This window comes from Macrobrachium nipponense, chromosome 30, assembly GCF_015104395.2.
Source record: "Macrobrachium nipponense isolate FS-2020 chromosome 30, ASM1510439v2, whole genome shotgun sequence".
In the NCBI taxonomy this organism is placed as follows: domain Eukaryota; kingdom Metazoa; phylum Arthropoda; class Malacostraca; order Decapoda; family Palaemonidae; genus Macrobrachium; species Macrobrachium nipponense.
This window is the reverse complement of record NC_087218.1, coordinates 31462087-31477616: the sequence shown is the minus strand read 5'-3', so window position 1 is coordinate 31477616 and position 15530 is coordinate 31462087.

The window sequence follows — 15530 nt, the reverse complement described above, 5'->3', positions numbered from 1 at the left end:
CGTATTACAAAAACTCTAAAGTCTAAACAAACAACTTTCAAGGAAAATAGATAACAGTACATACTCATGAGAAGACGATTATTTGGAACTTTTTTGTAATAGAAACTAATGAGATATAACTACAAAGAATAACCTAGTCACTGTAAGTCGTGTTTGCTCCAAGTCCCCTAAATGGACAAATTTATGAAGACACTGGGGAATTATTAGTCCTGCAAATTGATGAACATAATTGCCTATGAATCCTTATGTTCAATAACAGCATGGTAAAACTCCCAAACTTATGGCTGGCGGATCATGTAGAAAGAATTAATGGAGAGAATGAAAAATAGGGAACATGACAACATAAAGGTAACTGACGAGAAAGAGATAGTTAAAAGAAACAAAAATGAAGTCATGGGAAAAATGCCACTTCTGTGTAGGCTATGTTATATTACTTAATTTTTAAAATAGACTTACATTAAGTAAAGAACGAGTCGGCAGTACTATGATATTAACACATAATCTGCAGGGGGCCTTTCGAAAAACATCACATCTTTCCTCTAGCTGACAGATTCTTTGGCGCAGTTCTCCTACCACACACACACACGTGCATATTTTCAATACCCTAATACAAACAGACAAGCACAAATACATAGTATATGTGTGTGTACGCACACGTGCATATTCCAATACCCTTATACAAACAGACAGGCAATAACAACTGTATAGTATACGTGTGTATGGCACACGTCCATATTTCAATTCCTTTTACAAACAAACAAGCACAAACAACTGCATAGTATATGTGTGTACGCACACGTGCATATTTCAATAGCCTTAAACAAACTGACAAGCACAGACAACTGTATAGTATACGTGTGTATGCACAAATGCATATTTCAATACCCTTATACAAACAGACAAGCACAAACAACTGTACGAACTCACCCTCCCCGCCTTACTAAGCTTCTCAATTGTACCTATATGAGTTTTTCGTCATTCCACTGTGATGTGATCATTCATTACCGGTCGCAAAGAAAATGTCCGCTGCCTACTTGACTCCCTTTTAGGCTAATTTATTATTATTATTTTCCACTGGAAGTCTGCAAACCGTAATGAACTGGTCTTAGAAAAGTTTCCTTCGCAGCTGAGAGAGAGAGAGAGAGAGAGAGAGAGAGAGAGAGAGAGAGAGAGACCTTACCTTACCTTACAGACCTTACAGTTCGTTCGGGTTGCCCCAGGTCCCTCAGTGTGAGGCGCCTCTAATGTCTACCAGAGAGTTGCTAGTACATCTTCCGGTATATTTTGCATCTTCCAATCTTGGATGGTCTGGGATGCAGTTTAGATATTTGTCGAGCTTATTCTTAAACACATCTACGCTCACTCCTGATATATTCCTCAGATGAGCTGGCAACGCATTGAATAGACGCTGCATTATCGATGCTGGTGCGTAGTGGATTAATGTCCTGTGTGCTTTCCTTATTTTTCCTGGTATAGTTTTGGGCACTATTAATCTACCTCTGCTTGCTCTTTCTGATATTTTTAGTTCCATGATATTTTCTGTTATTCCTTCTATCTGTTTCCATGCCTGAATTATCATGTAGCGTTCTCTTCTCCTTTCTAGACTATATAATTTTAAGGATTGTAGTCTTTCCCAGTAGTCTAGGTCCTTAACTTCTTCTATTCTAGCTGTAAAGGACCTTTGTACACTCTATTTGTGCAATATCCTTTTGATAGTGTGGGTACCATATCATATTGCAATATTCAAGTGGACTACGAACATATGTTTTATAAAGCATAATCATGTGTTCAGCTTTTCTTGTTTTGAAGTGCCGTAACAACATTCCCATTTTTGCTTTACATTTTGCCAACAGAATTGCTATTTGATCATTGCATAACATGTTCCTATTCATCATCACACCAAGGTCTTTAACTGCTTCATTATTTGTGATTGTCTCATTATTAGGTCCCCTATATGCATATAGCTTTCCTTCTCTGTCTCCATAATTTATTGATTCAAATTTATCAGAGTTAAATACCATCCTATTTACCTCTGCCCAATCATATACTTTGTTAAGGTCTCTTTGTAGAGCGTTCCTATCTTCATCACAAGTAATTTCTCTACTTATTCTTGTGTCATCAGCGAAACTACTCACTACCGAATCCTTAACATTACTGTCTATGTCTTCAATCATAATAACAAACAATATTGCAGCTAGCACCGTACCTTGTGGCACACCGGATATTACCTTGGTTTCATCCGATTTCTCATCGTTTGCAATAACTATCTGTTTTCTGTTGTGTAAAAATTCTTTTAACCATCTTCCTACTTTATCTACGATATTGTGTTTTCTAATTTTCTTTGCTAATATATTATGGTCTACTTTGTCAAAAGCTTTTGCAAAGTCTAGATAAACCACATCTGTTTCATTTCCGCTTTTCATATTTTTGAATATGTTCTCACGGTGGACTAACAGTAGGGTTTGTGTACTTTTTCCGGGTACACAGAGAGAGAGAGAGAGAGAGAGAGAGAGAGAGAGAGAGAGAGAGAGAGAGAGAGAGAGAGAGAGAGAAATTTATTGAAGGAATACCTAATCGAAGCCTTTCTGGTTTAAATGGTAGCATGATATTAATCGTATATACTTACATTGAGTATAGATCGCCATCCTTGCAAATATCTGTATCTCTCTCTCTCTCTCTCTCTCCTTATGCGATCGGCGGCAGTCAACATATTTCGATAAATCATCTAAAACGCAAAATGAGACAAGGATAACGATTAACCGAAAAGGTTAATACAGTACACTGATTAAAGGACACCGACGTCAGTATTAGAACAACTATAGTATGCTTCATAATAAGGACGTAACTCAAAGAGTCCATTCTGACCACCGGGGGACAGTTGGCCTACTGCCATTTTGCCTCCGGACAATGTGCCTACCGGTCAGTTTGCCTACTGGACATTATGCCTACCGGGCATTATGCCTACGGACAGCTGGCCTACTTTTATATAGCGAACAACTGTTTCAAAACCTACTGAGGGGATTCTTGATCATTGTTAACTTACACAGTCAAGAATTGGTATATTTACCTTATTTTCGACAAGTTTGGATGGATGGATTATGAAATTTAGGGACAAGCCAAAGCACTGGGACCTATTATGGTCATTCAGCGTCGTAATGGAATGAAATAAATAACTTGATGATTAATGAAATGTAAATGAACGTGATGATTAATCTGAAGGGAATGAAACTTAAAAACCATATTTCATTAAAAAAATAATTTCATAAAAAATACATTAAAGAATTATTTTTATATCAAAATACAAATAAAAGTATATCTGCATACGCTTGTATGCATTGGGTGAAAGGTAAAATTAAATATTAGTAAAATAAGTCAAATTTTATAATATATATCAATCTCTTTCAAAAATTTTACAAGGTTATTGACATCAACATCATCTAAAATATAAACAAGTTGTTTCCCTGAAAGACCAAATTTCGTGCGGGCAGCACCATACATTGGGCAACAAACCAGAACATGCTCAACTGTCAACAGGCAGTTACAGCGAGCACAGACTGGAGCCTCACTTCCTTCCAGTATAAGGCTGTGTCAATCGGGAATGACCAATACGGTCTCGTTAAAACAATCTCAGTCCTCCTATCTCTATGAAATGAAGTCTGCCAAAAGTTCAGATTAGATCTGATTGCCCTCAGTTTCTTGTTTGTGGCAAGGTGGTTTGTGAACCATCGTTTCTTCCATTTGTGGCGGATATAGTTTCGAATAGGAGACTTCATATCAATGTATGGAACTTCATGGATATCCAGTGATTTTTTATTACATGCCCTTTTTGCTTCTCTATCAGCTTTTTCATTACCTTTGACCCCTACATGGGCAGGAACCCAGCAGAACGAAACAGCTTTGTGCTTGTAAGAAATTCAAAAGAGCCACTCATGAGCTTAGAGAATCAAAGGATGTGATGAATTGCAAATATTAAATCTCCAAAACACCTTTAGAATCCGAATATATTACAATTACAAATTTCTTTTTCTCGTTTCGATGAACAATAGCTAATACTCTAATAATGCATAAAGTTCTACTGTATATACTGAAGCCGAATGAAGTAGCTTTGCAGCCTCATAAGAATCTTCTGTAATTATGGCTAGCCCAACTCCCTCTCTCGACTTGGAACCATCTTTATAAAGCTTATACGCACCATCATGGGTTACATCATTTTATAGAAATAAACTCTTTGCCATTTCATCTGTAAGGTTCTTCTTAACCAGAGTTTTGTTACAAACTTTTGCTTTAGGGATACGCAATGGGGGGAATATTGGGGCAACCAACTCAGAAATATTCTGATTTTTTAAAGTATCATTATTTACTTCTTGATGTAGCCTTACTCGGAAAGGAACAGATGACCTTGGTTTAAATTTCCTGTTGTCAAGTTGGCGAATTACCTTATTGGAAGGATTTTCGGAACTGCTTTTAATGTGCATTAAGTAGCGCAGACCCAGTTCCTCCCGTCGTAAGTCAAGTGGCAGTTGATGGGTATCTACATGCACTCTTAACAGATGTTCGGAATGCACCAGAGCAAATTCGTAATCCCACGTTATGGACAACATTGAGGTCATTAAGTTTACTTTTACATGCTGATGAATAAATCTGACACCCAAAATCTAGTTTTGATTTACAACGTGCATCACAAAGACTTGTCAGCTCCCCACTCATATCCAGAGACTACTTTCAAAAGATTAAAAGAAGCTTTTATTTTACATTTCAGGTTAGAGATGTGTATTTTTGGGGATTGAAGTTCACTCTCGACGTGGTTCGGACGTCACGTAAAGCCGTTGGTCCTGTTGCTGAATAACCACTGGTTCCATGAACGTAAAAACACCATACAAACAAACAATTTGAGGCTATCAATATGTTTGGTCCAAGTGACTTTTTAGGCAAAAGTTATTCCCAAAAATTTGACATCAGCTGCATATGGTAAAATCGATCCCTCGAGTTTTAAATTAAGTATAACCTCTTTATGTCTGCTCCTTGAAAAGCGGATAGGAACTCCCTTAATAGCAAAAAATTTAAGCCCATTTAGCATGGCCCATTTGGAGACAGGATCAATAGCTTTCCGTAAATATCGGCATGCAGATATAATATCGTAGGCAGTGCAGTAAATAGCCAAACCATCCACAAACAATGAAGCTCTAACGGGGCTTGGAACTTCTAATGACAACCTTTGAGATTTGAGGAGGAAGGATCTAATGCCGACCTTTGAGAGTTAGGGAGGAAGGATCTAATGCCAACCTTCAAGATTTGAGGAGGAAGGATCTAATGACAACCTTCAAGATTTGAGGTGGAAGGATCTAATGACAACCTTCAAGATTTGAGGTGGAAGGATCTAATGCCAACCTTCAAGATTTGAGGTGGAAGGATCTAATGACAACCTTCAAGATTTGAGGTGGAAGGATCTAATAACAACCTTCAAGATTTGAGGTGGAAGGATCTAATGCCAACCTTCAAGATTTGAGGTGGAAGGATCTAATGCCAACCTTCAAGATTTGAGGTGGAAGGATCTAATGCCAACTTTCAAGATTTGAGGTGGAAGGATCTAATGACAACCTGAGATTTGAGGAGGAAAGATCTAATTCCAACCTTTGAGATTTGAGGAGGAAGGATCTAATGACAACCTTCGAGATTTGAGGTGGAAGGATCTAGTGTCAACCTTCGAAAGTGGAAGGTGGAAGAAGAGGGAGGAAGGTTTATAAGATTTCGGGGAACGATCTAATCCTAACCTGCAAGAGTGGAAGGGGAAGGATCGGGAGGCTTCAAGAAGGAACTGCCCTTGGGGCTTATCCCCTATACATGGGAGTCTATACACCCACATGTGAGGTGTTTAGTTCCCCTCCATACAAGAAGTTTATGATACTTCATAGGAGGTTAGACGTGACCAAGACGAACTTGACTGATCTGACTAACGTTGAGTTACTCGTTCCTTCCATTTCTCACGTGAGCATTGATTGAAGGTGAGTTAATGGTATGAATTGAAGGTAATAGTTTAATGAGTTTATACCAGTGTACATCAGTTGGTCGAGCTGAAACAATGAGTGAGCCCACCTCAATTTAAATGTTGTAAATCGGGCTAATTCAGGTGTTCAGTGGTGTATTGCAGTATGGAGTTTTCATATCAAAACTAATATTGTAATACCAACCTGAACACCTGAATTACACCCACCCTCCTCCCCTCGTCAAATGATTAATGATTAGCGATTGACATAAGTAGTCACTGTCGGCCGGTTGTTGGCGGCAGCGTTGCCAACCGTGGACAGGTGTCTCGGTAACAAGGTTTACCGGCAGCATTGGTAACGCTGGCAGTTAAAATTTTACCTAAGTGTGGATAATTTTGTGGGGTGTTGTTCGGGCTGGTCAGGTGACCAGGACTAATTCAGGTGTTCAGGTAGGTATTAGAATATTAGTTTTAATATGGAAACTCCATTTTCTTTCTTTTACAGGCTAACAGTGGTGATAGTGATTACAGCAGTAGTTGGTTGGATATCTCTTCGTGATGGTTATCCTAACCTTGGAATTGTACTTGTGACTCGTATCATGCTGTGATATTGGTCCCGGAGTGTGTGTACTGATCCCCTGCTGGAAATCCTGTTCATTTACCACAACTATCCTGGAGTTACATCACTGGTCAAAGCCTTTGCTGCTGCCCTGATTATTAACTATTTCTGCTGGTAAATATACCTCATCATGTAGATGTCTTGCAGAATTTGGAGAAGTCTAAGAGGGAGAGAACTTGTCAAGCGTCGCCTTCTTCCTCTTCGGAATTATCATATTTTCATCTGCCTCCACCCCTTCGACTTCTACGGCTCCCTGCCGAAGAAGGAGAAGTAGTCTCCCCCTCAAGAAGTCTCGTCACGGGACTTCAAAGGGTCTGCCTCCTCAAACTGAGGAGGCAGTTGGGTGTTCCGCTGGCTCTCCCATTCCTTAGGTAACGGGAACCGTCATGCTGTCCCCAGGGCCTAGCATGTTGGGAGCCATAGAAATGCAAGCTTTGGTTCACACTTTTGCTGCTAGTCCTAGAGGTTCTGCCCCTAAGACTAGATCCGTGTTGAGCACTCATTCGCGAGTCCCCAAGTGCACGTAAATCTTCAGATTCGTGTGCATCCAGAGTCAGTGACGCTGAGTCCGCTTACCGTCATGACTTGGGCACAGAGTGGAAGAAAGGAATGAGTCGTTTAGGTGATTCGTGCCTTGCTGGTGATCGCTCTCATGGTGATTGCTCGGTTCCCAGGGTTGATGTGCATGCAGAGACCGGTGGGGGCTCCCCCATTCGGTCCTCTTGTGAGGTTGGCCTCAAGAGGACTTGAATGCGTCAGAGGACGGTATCGGCTCCCTCCAGTCAGGTGCACACTCAGCCCCACCTAGACAACGGTCACATTTGCAAGACCAACCTGTCTCGGTGGTGGCAGACAATTCGCCTGCCATACGAGAGTTTTGTAACCCTCCGCAGGAAAGCGTTTTCTCCAGACGATAACACTTTCCTAGACTTGCGGAGTGGCCATCACCGCAGGTGGATGGCTGCCTGTGACTCGCTTCTCCTGCTAGTTCTGGTAGCAAGGCGAGCAAGAGCGCCCAGTCTTCCTCCCCTATTCCCTCTAAAGTGTTCCCCCCGTATTCATGGGGGTGTGTAACAGACGCCCCCGTGAATAGTGAAAACCACCACTAAAAATGCGTATAACTGCCTATCTTTAAAGTTCAGATACCAAAAGTCTATATCTTAAATAACATCCTACTTCAAATATACCTAAAATTATTAACCTATTACTGTATTAAGCTTTGAGGTTATATTATTAATATCATTTCAAAGTCATCTTAAACATTTTACCATTAAAGATATATACCTACTGCCAATAACAGAGAGAAAGAGAGAGAGAGAGAGCCCATTGAATGGCAACATCATATATCTGACCATCAAGAGTGAAATTATGAATTATTTCTGAGACAAAGACAATAATAATGGGGAGAGAGAGAGAGAGAGAGATTTTGATATTGTTTAATCTCATTAAGCATAATATTATTTGAAAACTAGTACTGTATATTATTATTTTACCATAAAATGTAGTAATGCCCTTAAAGATATACTTATACATACACTTCGAGCCCAAACAGAGGGCGAGAGTTACCCCTATAACGTACGTATCTCGTGTGGCAAGAAAGAGAGAGGGTTATCCTTATTTAAAAGAGTGCAATGGATAGATTATTGTATTTCTTTAAAATACTATCACATATGAATTTTGAAATTAGTTACATTATTATTATTAAGTGAAAATATTAATAAACATATACACATTTACCATAGAAATTATCTCATCTCAGAAAAAGAGAGAGAGAGAAATTACATGATCTTGAGTGGGCAGCACACTCCCCCTCCTGATATATTTGACAACTGTTGGACCCCTTAGCCATCTCAGCTTGGCTACCTGGAGTTCGGAGACAAGATGCAGGGTAAAGTGGATTTTCTTTCATTCTTACATAATTTTTTTTTTACTTATAAACTAAAATCTTGCTAATTCACTTTAGTATTTTCTTTAATGAATTGATATTTGAAAATTAGTAAATCATTTATTTATCATACAAAAAACATACATCTCTGTGTGTGAGAGAGAGAGAGAGATTTTGTAATTTCAGTTATTATTATTATTATTATTATTATTATTATTATTATTATTATTATTATTATTATTTGTTTTGTTAAAAATGACTGCTACTTCAGCACTATTAATCTTGTAAAGAGTCTTCTCTATCTTTCTGATGATGGCTTTCTCGTTGTTGCTTAGACTGGCGAGCAACGCACCAAAGGGCATGGTAAAATTCGGTCGAGTCATTTGATTTATTATTGCTTATACAATTCTCTCTCTCTCTCTCTCTAACGCGACGTTTCCTCCTGATCGACAGGACATTATCAAGCGATAACTGCTGAGGGACTGAATTCCAGTGGCGAGTCCATCTCCTTTTATCGTGGTGTTGCGAGCTCTTGAGTACGGTCAGAGCACCTCTCTGGCAGGGAGGGTTTTTCATTGGTTCCCGGGAAGTGGTGACTCATACGGCGGGCGTTGACGAGTCCCTTGCAGACCTTCTCATTTGTGGGGGGTATCACCGGGAGCCTTTTGATTGGCTTCTAACCTGAGTGACGTCACCCCTGGTATTATCATGTCCGGTGTTCGTTTCATGCACGCTGGTACTTTCGTTAGGGGGGAGGGGTGTGGTCTCCCACACACATCGGTATCAGGAACGCTTCTTGGGTGGTATTAAGGGTGGCTTTTCCTTGAGGATGAGAAGCGCTTCTAGGAGACACAGACGTCGTTGGTCAGGTGCTCTCCTGACCCACGACGTCTGCGTCTCCTAGAAGCGCTGCTCATCCTCGAGGAAAAGCCTCCCCTTAATACCACCCAAGAAGCGTTCCTGATACCGACGTGTGTGAGGAGGACCACACCCCCCCCCCCCCCCTAACGAAAGTACCAGCGGGCATGAAACGAACACCGGGCATGAGAATAATACCAGGGGTGACGTCACTCAGGTAGAAGCCAATCAAAAGGCTCCCGGTGATACCCCCCACCTGAGAAGGTCTGCAAGACTCGTCAACGCCCGCCGTATGAGTCACCTTCCCGGGAACCAATGAAAACCCGACCTGCCGGAGAGGTGCTCTGACCGTACTCAAGAGCTCGCAACACCACGATAAAAGGAGATGGACTCGCCACTGGAATTCAGTCCCTCAGCAGTTATCGCTTGATAATGTCCTGTCGATCAGGAGGAAACGTCGCGTTAGAGAAAGAGAGAGAGAGAGGAGAGAGAGAGAGAGAGAGAGAGAGAGAATTGTATAAGCAATAATAAATCAAATGACTCAACAGAATTTTACCATGCCCTTTGGTGCGTTGCTCGCCAGCATAAGCAACAACGAGAAAGCCGTCATCAGAAAGATAGAGAAGACTCTTTACAAGATTAATAGTGCTGAAGCAGCTGTCATTTTTAACAAAACATGTCTACGAGAGGGTCTCCTTCCGAAATATTATTATTATTATTATTATTATTATTATTATTCATTTGAAAATATTAATAAACATATACATAAACATCTTAATAAACATATGCCATAAACATCTCTCATCTCAGTAAAGAGAGAGAGAGAGAGAGAGAGAGAGAGAGAGAGAGAGAGAGAGAGAGAGAGAGAGAGAGAGAGAAAACACACTCCCTCCCCTCCTGTCACATTACTTGATATATTTGAAAGCTGTTGGACCTCAGCTTGGACCTGGAGTTCGAAAGAAAGATGCATGATGACTGGCATTTACTTCATTCTTACAGAAATTTTTAAATTTATAAACTAAAATCTTACTAATTCACTTTAGTATTTTCTTTAATGAATTGATTGCTCTTTACATTAATATTAATATTTGAAAATTAGTAAATCATTTATTTATCATACAAAAAATATACATCTCTGTAAGAGAGAGAGAGAGAGAATTATTATTGTTATGATGTGATATCATTTAATCTTATTAAACTTACTAATACAGTATTGATCAATATTAATATTTTAAAATTAGTAAATCACTTTTGTATCATAAAAGTGTATTTAGGCATGAAAATAACATCAAAATACACTAATTTGTGATTATTTATCATCGGAAAACCCCGCAAATAGGCGAATTCCCCCGCAAATAATGGGTAGATATGGTCCAGAGAAAAATCCGCGAATACGGGGGCCCACTGTACTTCCTATGGCTGCACCGGTAGGAGCGAGGTGAATAGGAGGAATCCTGCAGAGTGCTTTCCGTAGGATTCAGTGTCGGGGAACTACATTCCTGGAGGGGCCTTAAGGCGGCCATACATGTACGCAACTGGAACGCTGATTTCATAGCGACTGGCACGAACCGGCCAGTCTTTATCGTGTATTCGGGCTATTGATGTCAGTCCTGTCCCGTCGTTCTTTCAGCATGTTGTACCAATTGGCACATTGCAGCTCTCACTGCGGGTGTTGGGAAGGACTGAGGCAAAGTTTCTACATGTACAATACCTGTATGAGTGAGTACTCCGACTTTATTGCCTTATTTCCTTGTGGGAGTCAGGGCAGTACTACTGTTGTGATAGGATATCGAAGTCAGTCAAATATTTATCTCACGATTTTATTCGTGATTTTCTGGGCTCAGCCCGCATCGCTACGTGAAATGTCCCTTTAGCACACATTTCTAAGGTAAATTATTGCTAACATACCAGAGAAAAAGCTAAAATGGAAATGTCAGAACATTCTGACTCGCTCACCTTATATAATAGGTGTCGGTATGGTTTCTGGGGCGAGTGAAACCACTACCACGGGTCTCTTACCATTTAGATTCATCCCTCTTCGAAATCTCTCTACTAGAGAGGGCCGATGCAAGGCCTGCTCTCAGCTACGACTACTACTAGCGCCCTCGACGCCACCACCAGCACCTCTACCGGTCATCCTTTTCGTTAGCACCATCCAGTTTGCACATGTTTTTCTTCTATCTGTGTTTTTGTGCTTTCCTTCTGGATTTATTTCATCATGGAACGCAAAGCCATCGCTGCATCTAAGTTAAGTACTGCTAGAAGTGTTTCACCTGTTTTTAGCCGGTCAGGGGCCCGTTTAACCATTTTTATTTAGGTTATAAGACGGCGTCCCCGTCGGCTTTGTTGCCGAGTCACCTTGCGCAGCTCGCTTCACGTGTTTCATTATTTCGTGCTTCTTCGGTCCTCTATACCGATGCCGCTCGAATATTTTAGCAGTACATACTTTCCTTTGTGATTTTGCAGCTTTGTCGTGTTAATTTTAAGCTTAGCTTTACACGGGGGTTCCTTGAACTCTCTTGAGCGCGTAGCCTACATCGCTCCTTAGCTCAGTGTTCATGCATGCATGTTCCTTTGTTTTTAGGTCTGTGATAGGCTCCCTTAGGACGTACATCCTTCCTTTTAGTCCTGACCACCCTGGCCACCGCCCTACGTTCCTACGTATCGGCATAGGCCAGCTCCTTGAGTCGCTAGTTGTCCTCCCTTCTTAGTTGGCTCGGTCTAGCTTCCCCAGGACTACGCTTTCTCTTGTCCTATTTATTTTTCTTCTCCCCCCCCCGTGTCCTGTTGGGATGTTTTTGTATTCATGCCTTTTGAGACGGTTAGAGGTAGCATCCGCGACGAGGCCGGGCGATCGCCATGAGCCACCCTGCGTCTGTTCCCCACGCTTCCTCCCCCCTCTAAGGGGGGGAGTACTGCTCATTCCTGTTGTCCCTGGCAACCATCCGAGCTCCCTCCCTTCTTCCCTCCTCTACATGGAGGGGGATACGGGAGTTAGTAGGGGGAACACCCGACGCTGGCTCGGCTCGCACCGCTCTCACCCTTCGGTACCGAGGGGGCTCCCCTGTGCGGTTGAGGCTCGGCTGTGCTCGGACCTCCTCGGCTTCCGAATCGAGCTCTCTCTCACCCCGAGTCACCATCCCTCCCTCCCGCTCCGGCGGCTTGGGGCTCTGGCGCCAGGCCCCAGGTTTGGTGACTGCTGAAGAGCTCCGCCATGTGTTTATTTTCTTTTGCATGTTTACTTTTATTTCATTTATTGATTATATACATCCTTTATATATTTGCTAAGTTGGCGGAGATTCCGCTCACCACCCGGGTTCACCACCTACTTATTTTGATATCCTTTTACGGCGGAGTCATCCTCCCCGCGATTATTTGCTGGTCCCCACCTGCTCCTCCCCCGCCGTTCTCGTACTCCTCGTTCCGGTGTATAGATTAGGTAACTCGGTTTCAGTGATTTTTTGTCCTCCGGCAACACTGGAGACGCACTGAATCTAGTTTACCAATTCTATCGGACACCCACCACTTTACACGGCAGGAGAGCAAGTAGAGGCCAAGCTTTATTTTATCAAGTAACTCCGGTGTACTCCGGTGTTATGATATATCACTTCTTGGACTTGGTCCAACTAGTTAGTGTTGATACTCATGTATCTTTTCACTTACAGGCCACCCACTGCCAGGAGTCAGGCTGTAACGCTGTCCTCCAGGACCCCTGTGGGCACGAGGTCTGCCGGACCCATGCTACGTGCGCCATCCGCTATGGGAAGCTAGCTGTCTGGCATCATAAGAGTTGCACCATTTGCTACGAATTGGTGGACCAGGTCTCCTCCGGAGTAAGTACTGTGCCGGATACCAGGTTTTCACATATATGATTTTGGCCTATATGTACAGATCCTTCTGAGTGATATATCATTACAGTTGATAACATAAATTAGTCTTAAGTAGCTTAAGTATTTATACTGACCCTCTCTTTCAGACTGCTCAAGCAGTCAGGGAGCCGCCCAAACCACCCTGAAGGCCTGGGTCGGCGGATTCGGCCGTATCGTGACCAAGGGGCAGCCTTATATCCTTGATAAGAAGATGGCTGCTCTTGTCTTCCCCAGCTGCAAGTCGACTTCATACGTCGACCCAGAAGCGGCGGCCCCTTACATCACCGCTATCCAGGAGCAAGTTGCCCAAGCTGTGGAGGAGCCGGGTAGTCAGGAAATCATGCAAGAAGTGGCGACTCTCAATTTGGACCTCGAGCCCATGGTGGTAGAGGCAACAGGTAGGAGGTTGAGTGAGGCCGGTTTGGTAGGGGCTCAAGGTTTACCCTTGAGCCATTCTAGATCTTCTTCCCCTGTCCCTTCTTCTTCTTCCTTCCAGGGATTCTCTGAGGATGGGCAATCGGTTAGACCAAAGTCCACCCAGGCGATCCCTAAAGTTAAAGGGAAGTGTGAGGTAAAGACGCTTCATAAGACTCTGTCCAAGAAGTGTAGTTCGGGTAGCTCTCAGAGGTCTCCGGCTCACCATCCCGGAGCAGAGAAGCCCAAGACTTCTTACTCAAAAGGGTCCAGGGGAAAGTCTTCTAGAGACAAGGCTCAGCTCCTACCTGACCCTGAGCCTTCAACCTCAACAGGAGCACGTCCTAAGACTCCCAGGGAGAAACTGGAACCTACTTCCTATGACTCGGACTCATTTACTGCAAACATTATGCAGCAAATGGGTAGTCTGATAGGGAACTTAGTTCAGGACAAGTTCCAAGAGATGCTTTCCCACATCTCTTCTTCCTTTGAGGAGTCAGGCCAGTCAATCCGAGCCATCTCGGAGAGGCTGGCCAACCAGGAGAACCTCATAGCAGGTCTCCGGGAGAACCCTACGACAGGTCTAGCTCAGCCCGGTATGGCAGCCTAAGCCATGCCGGACTACAATACTCTCCCTTCTTACACGGCGAGCAATCCCTGGAGGATATCGTCATATGCCCCCTTCAAGGACGGGATGCTGACGTTGGCAGACTGTGGAACTTGAAGGCTTGAGGACTTCGAGTTCCACCCAGCAAACCTGCAGCCCCCCTTCATTGGTTATGCCCGCCTTACGGAGGCAGCCATGAGGAGAGAGGATAAGATCCCGAAAGAAACTGTCATCTTCGGACGTGATCAAGCCCAACGTGACTGGCTAAGAAGCCTAGAGATGATTGGGACTGTGTGAATACCAGGATTCAAGCGTTTAAGAGCACTTTCACCATGTTCGTAGTGGACGGAGAAACACCCATCCCGTTCACTACGAAGGTGGCGAGCTGACCATGCAGGCCACTATGAGGGACGAGCCGATGCCGCAGCTCCGGGAAACAGAGCCCACGTCACTCCTCCTTCCTGGTATGGAAGATCTATGGGTGGATCTCCCAGCCACCTTTTCGGTCGGGAAATTGAAGCCGGACTGTGCTATCACTCAGTTCAGTGAACGGATCCCTAGACTTCCAGACAGTCTCATTCAGGCCGAGTTCGATGCTCGAACGAGACTATCCAGATCCCTCAATACTCTGGTCATGACAGAAGTTTCAGCCATTACATACGGTGAGGAACCTTTGTTTAAACTAATAGCCAAATCACATTTGCACACAGTACAATGTGATTTGTACGACTTCATCGTGGCAAGGCGTAACTGCAGGAAACATGTCCTGCAAGAAGCCACCATCCGTCACGAGCCAAATAAGTTACTGGCTGCTTCGATCTGGGGTGCTGACCTTTTCCCACAAACGATCGTGAATTCGGTACAATGTGAGGCTACTAGACTCAACCAGAGTCTTAAGGTTCGCTGGGGACTCTCCAGAAAAAGGAAACCTGAGTCGACTTCTTCATCCAAGTAGGCAAAGAAGCCTAGGAAATTCCAGCCTTTCCAGGCTCCCCAGCAACAACCAATGGTTCAGGTGGTGCCAGTCTCTCAGGTGCCGCAACCATCCACATCAAAGGCTCAGCCCCAGCAACAGTTTCTGATGCTGACGTCTCCTCAGGGTCAAGCCTCCACCTCCTTTGCTGTCTCCCCGGCCTTCAACCCAGTATTTGAAGGCCAATCGTTTCAACCTTTCAACAGGTTCGGAAGGGGTAGCAGGGCTGGAGGTGCCTTTCGCCAGAGAGGCGGCGGAAGAGCATCCAGCTGGGGTAAGCACTTACGAGGAGGGCGAGGGTCATGCCCTTCCCCGAGCCAGT